At 36.0% G+C, this 5,975-nt stretch overlaps 1 long non-coding RNA gene across 3 annotated transcripts; it reads left to right on the top strand.

Moving 5' to 3' along the window:
* The first annotated feature begins 1,087 nt into the window (after positions 1-1,087).
* LOC307152794 lies at positions 1,088-5,275 on the top strand. Of its 3 annotated transcripts, none has more exons than XR_013820050.1 (5): positions 1,088-1,240; positions 1,375-1,491; positions 1,642-1,729; positions 1,999-2,125; positions 5,083-5,275. It is a non-coding gene; the product is annotated as an uncharacterized lncRNA (long non-coding RNA). The 3 variants fall into 3 exon arrangements; XR_013820051.1 differs by having other exon boundaries at positions 1,637-1,729; positions 1,999-2,079; XR_013820052.1 differs by having other exon boundaries at positions 1,637-1,729.
* The last annotated feature ends 700 nt before the right edge of the window (positions 5,276-5,975 follow it).

Raw genomic sequence — 5,975 nt, 5'->3', positions numbered from 1 at the left:
TTATTATGGCTTCTTTGACATCCTCAAAACCGTTGATAGATACATAGGCTACTATGGAAGTCAATGGGGTCCATCAGCTGTTTGGTTGCAACAAGCTTTTCAGTGATTGGATTTTTTGTATTGACTGAAAGCATTCTAATACTTTTGAACTTGACTTAATCTTTTATTTGCTCTACTACATAAACAAAACATTGTCAGTGTCATTGCCTCTCTAACTCTATGACGAGGTTAGTAAATGTTGCGCTCACACTCCACTTAGTTTTATGCTGTTTTAAAGTGGTAAGGACCGCTGGGACTTCAAACCCTGTTTGGTTGGAGCAGCCCTAGGTAACGTGAGCATTCTGTCTGTCACTGCTGCCACTGGAGGATCGCATGTTTGATTCTGCAAGGGAAATTTTAAATAGACAGAGACACTAGGCTAATGCATAAACCATGTAGCTTGTGAAACACTTCTCTCATCTCTCTCCCTCAGAATCTTTCTCGCAGAGGATGAGGAAGATCCTCATTAGTGGTCAGGACAGACCACTCTGTGTGAAACTGAGTGTTTGCACTAGTCTGGTCAAACGTTTTAGAAACACATTTAATCATTTGGCAGATGCTTTCATCAAAAGCGACTTGCATTTAAACACATCTCAAGCAATTTCTCATAAGAGTCAACAATACTTGCGGTACACAACGCCCATTTTAAAGTAGAACATTTTAAAGTAATAGAAAGGTTGTTTATTTTAGGAATTGCCTTTGTTCATGGTTGTGGATTAGTTAAGTCTTCAGATGTTTCTTTAAAGTTCTGATGGTCTCAAGAGATCAGATGAAGGTTGATATCTCGTTCCACCACTGAAGAACAGAGAGGGTAAAGGTTCTGGAAAGGACTTTGTACCTCACAAAGAAGCCATAAAAAATTCCTTTTATTTTTTATTCTTTAGAAAACCTGCGATTTAGACATCAACAGCCTACAATGCAAGATTAAGAACTATTTTAAATCTCCAAGGAACCATATGGCCTATGAAAGAACCCTATGTAGAGCTCTTTACTGAACCTAATGTGAAATAGAAAGGCACTAAAGACTTGATTCGAAAGATTCTACAATCTCTGACATGGTAAATGTCATTTGCAGAAGAAAGAGGTACAAACTTTATTGGGTTTGCATGAGTGGTATTGCTGCTTCATCCTGCAGGTTCACCAAAGCCACACAAAACCCAGTGGAACGGACCGTTCTGAATTGGCAACACTTCAAGTCCAGGTATAGATGCCTTTTCTAAAGCACTAATTCACCTAATCACATTTGATTATCATGCAACAAATTAATTTCAGTTTTACAGAGGTTTTCCATAAAATCTTCTAACCAGTTTGACATGTTCTGGTGTGTGTCCGAAGATTGTAGTGAAAGGCCCAAAATATGGAGGATTTCCGGAAGTTGCCCGATGACTCGAATAAAGAGAGATAATTAATACTTTTGGAGTGAATACAGTAATCAGCTTCTCATGTGCCAGGGTAAAAACATGCATGCTCAAACAACACTAGCAGAACATTGCAAGCAATGTGCGTTGGACAAATTTTGTTCTTAAACCAATGAAACTGTTATTTATGCATTTCTTAATTGCTTACTCTAATATATCGCTATTTGCATTCGTTCAAGGGCAGACAAAAATTAAGTCTGGAACGTGATGATGTACTACAAGAACAGCTCAATCCATCGTGAATTCATAACCCAGAATCAACAGGAGCTCACGTAATTACTGACGAAGTCTCATAATTTATCAATTTTATTCTGACAGGCTCCTTACACACATTAAAGGTTCATTAAATTTGTGCACTGAAAAATAGCTCGCATTTACGCTAATTTGATTGCCTGCCGATTATGAACTGAGTTGGCTTAGTTAGTTAATATCACTGAATGCTCCTTGTGTCGATATTTAAATGTCCAAAAATAATATATCTCATGTCTTCAGCTGTTACGTTACGTTGAATAACGTTTGTGTTGTTTTTCATTATTTGCAGTGAGACACTTTCCGTCTTCCAAAGCCCTGACATGGATGAAACACGGATCAGATCGGCTTTGATCAGAGCTCTAAATCAAAGGTGAACACTGAACATGAATCTCAGCGACATTTGTGACATGTGTCAGGTGAGATAAAGTGTGTTGATAACTTTCAACCATATGAGTATTTACATTTCAACTGCATATGGTGATATGCAGGTGAAATCCACATTTCAGGGCTTGATCAGGATGAAATGCTCTAAATATGTACTTAGTAGAATAAATAACACAAAGGAGTTTGTTAGTCACATAGTTTTGAGCTAAAACTTACACACTAATTAGCATGCTAACACACTACTTTTATTTATTTTGCAGTATGTAGTAGTATGCACAGGCTACTGTGTGCTCTATCCATTTTATAAGTATAATAAGATATGTAAGTTGATAAAGAAGTACCACAAGGATGTGAGTTTATGTGCTTGATAAATATTATAATTGTTATAGTCTTTAGCAACTTGTTAGCAAAGCGCTTATCATTGCAATAATTTTCACTTTTTCATATGGTATTTTTAAAAAGAGTAGGCGCCAGGCGGTATACTGCACAGTATTCCGTAAGTAGAAAGCATTTTCATTCCGTAGAGTTCCATTCCGAACGTAGCCAGACGTAAGTAATCATAATTTGAGCTGTTGTTTGGCAGTATATATGGGATGACATTTAGCTGGAAAATGAGTCTTAAGCACCATGAATTTCTGCATCAATCATTTGTCGTTGTAAACCCAATCCAGTGGAAGCATGCTAGCATTAAAGCATTTAGCTCTATTATGCTGTCAGTCAGCGCTGATGTCAGCATTGTTCTCCAGTCCTGCCTGCCAGTCCAGAGCTTTATAAGCTGAAAAGGCCAAAGTGACAGACGCCACTCAGATCCCTCCACCCGCAGACCTGCACACACTGACAGAAATGCTCTGTACTGGACAATGTAGACGCATACTGTAAGAACAAACAGACACTTTTGTGACAGAAAATATTCCTTGCGTAAACAGTGTCCCCAACAGTAAGGGGCCGTTTACACGACACCATTTTCAACTAAAAACGGAAAACTTTTTATGTTTTTTGGCTGGTCATTTACATGACAACGGTGTTCTGGGGGCCTGAAAACACAAACTTTTGAAAATGGGTTTCAAAGTGCAAGTTTTTGAAAACGATATCATTATCGTCTTATTTCTATCAATTGGTGAAAACGGTGACATCATGTACATCATATTAAGTGTTTCTTTACTAAGTAACATCGCCAACTACTGGCCTGGCAGCATAATACAGCTTTTAGGTGTTTTCGCGGATCCGTATGAACGGGACCATTTTGAAAACGTTGTCATCTGCACACGAAAAATGCGAAGGAAAACATTTTTTAAAATTTGTTTAGTACATCATTGTCATGTAAACATACCCTTAAAGTCACCATGAAATCAAAACTGACAATTCTGTTTTTTTTTTTTTATTCTGTTTATTATAAATTATTTATCTGTGCACATCATTATAGCGTGTACTCTTAATCTTTAATCAAAATATCTTCCCCTCTCTCGTGCAGTGACATCTCTTCTCTGATGACGTGTTTATTGGAGTGAGGGTGGGACAACCTGTCACTCACATGAGATTGACCAATAGCAAACCATAACCATCCAATCAATTCCCGATGAACAAAATCAAGTCCCGCCCTCCATTTTTCTTGTTTGAGAAGCTGTTTCACTCAGAAATACATCACAATATCGCCTCTTTCATCTCATGGATGAATTTAAGATGCACTTAATGTATGAATTTCACTGCTTTAGATAATTCTAGAGTTTTTTTCTCAGTATGACAAAATGAAAATAATTATTAAAACTGTTAAATTAAAAAAGTAATAAAATGTTAATTTATTTTAAATTTTGAACCATATTAGCTCTGACTTTATCATTTTAAACCTATAAATTTTGTGTATTATATAATGATGTTCAGACATATCCCGCTTAATATATATATAAACTCCAGACAATAAACATTTATTGTACAGGAAAGGCTTTGATACATACATCTGGAATAATTTGGCACACAAGATGTTCGCAATCCTTAAAACCTTCCTTTGAAATATGACCTGAAGTTTCATCATTACGTTTGATTTAAGGTGAAGCTTCATAAATAACAGGTAAAATAGGTTCTGAGTGAAAAATAGAAGAAAAAAGTGGGAGAAAATCCGAAGCACCGTGAAAATCAAAACTGTGAGAGCCTGAGGGAATTGTCCTTTAATGAAAGGAAAAATAGGCCATGTTACATGCTAAGTGAGAGTAGAATTAGATGTGCAGAGAACAAGAGAAGTTGAAAAGAGCGGGTCATGTGGTTAGTCACGGTTGTTCTGTTTGGAAACTTGTAGAAGTCTGACGAAGCGCATTCAGACAACAAGATTCAGATTTACTTGCAATGTTCTAACCTCAGGTCAGATAATGATACCTCACTTAATTCAGCTGTATTCAGCAGTGTCTACCTGGATGTATTCTCAGAAAATACTAGTGGCAGCTGTGGTTGGAAAATTATTTTGATGTGTTTATTTATTTAAAATAGGAAATGCCTAATGCATTTTTTAAAAAAAAATGCATATTGAAATTATATTTTAATTAGTTTCATTTATTAAAGCAAAAGGTAGTTAGAATTCCGTTTTACAAATTAAATATAACCCAGTAACGACAATGAATGTGGACAAGCAAATTCGCCGTTATACTGATGAAAATAATTATTTAAAAATGAAATGTATATTTAATTTTTACATTTCTTTTGCAGTGTCTGTTTGTTTGTTAGTTTGTTTTTAAATAAATATATCAATATATAATATGGTCAAAAATGGCGCTGTTTCCTTAGGATGATCCACCTCATGTTCTGCACACTACATAGGGAAGTTCATTTTTTCGTGGAAGATCCATAATTGAAGCCATGGCAGGTAACTAAGACAGGTGTCATTCTGATCAGGTGAAGGTAGCGGGACATTTAGAGAATTAAAGTCATTGTGATCTTGTTCCAGACAACTTACAGAAGCCTGGCAGGCTCTTTATGTCTTTTTTCTCTTTTCTTTTATTAGAACGGCCTCTGAAGGTCATCTCAAGCATTACAGAAGCACTGCGCTGTTCCACGTGTCTTTGGGGGCTTTGGGACCGGAGGAATAAAACATCTCATCCGGAGCCTTTGAAGCGGGTTGCAGCTGGTACGTCTAGCTGGCATATCGACAGATCTTGTTTGGGTTTATCCAAAAATCCTAAATCCTACCGCCGTAGTCCCTAACCTGATGTTATGCCCGTCAGGTAGATGGTTAGATGTGACCTAGATTTTAATTAGATTGATCTTTTACTTTCAAAAAATACAATTGTTTTCTGACTGGTTGTAAAAAATACTGCTTTTTTTGTGTGATTTCCATTAAAAATCTATCTAATCTCTTTTCAATCTTTTTCAATTTGCATTATTTCAGATAATATATATATATATATATATATATATATATATATATATATAATGTTTATAATAATATTTATATTTATTTTAATATGTATTTTAATATTAAAATATATATAAATATGATTATAAACATGATACGTTTAAATATGATTATTTGTTTCATTTACTGGAAAAGAAATTTATTTTTTTACAGTGAATACGTAGTTCGTTCAGGACACCCCAATCCACACACACACGATTTACTCTCAACCTCTTTAGAGCTTCTGAAAAATTACATCCCATCGATTTTGTAGGCGAAGAGCAGTGGATGAAAGTTCAGGCAGAGTAATGCACACACAGAGTGCTGCATGCCAACGAGAGAGAGAGAGAGAGAGAGAGAGAGAGAGAGAGAGAGATGAGGAAAGATGCTGACGCGATTTTCTGTTCCATGTGATTGTCTCATCTTTTAAGTGACGTTATGGATTGAATATTGACATGCACTTGAAGCAGCCAGTGCAACAAGGACATCGGCATTAGGACAGA

This window comes from Squalius cephalus (genome assembly GCF_949319135.1).
Source record: "Squalius cephalus genome assembly, chromosome: 24".
In the NCBI taxonomy this organism is placed as follows: domain Eukaryota; kingdom Metazoa; phylum Chordata; class Actinopteri; order Cypriniformes; family Leuciscidae; genus Squalius; species Squalius cephalus.
The sequence above is the reverse complement of the archived record's forward strand: the minus strand, read 5'-3'. Positions and strand labels throughout refer to the sequence as shown.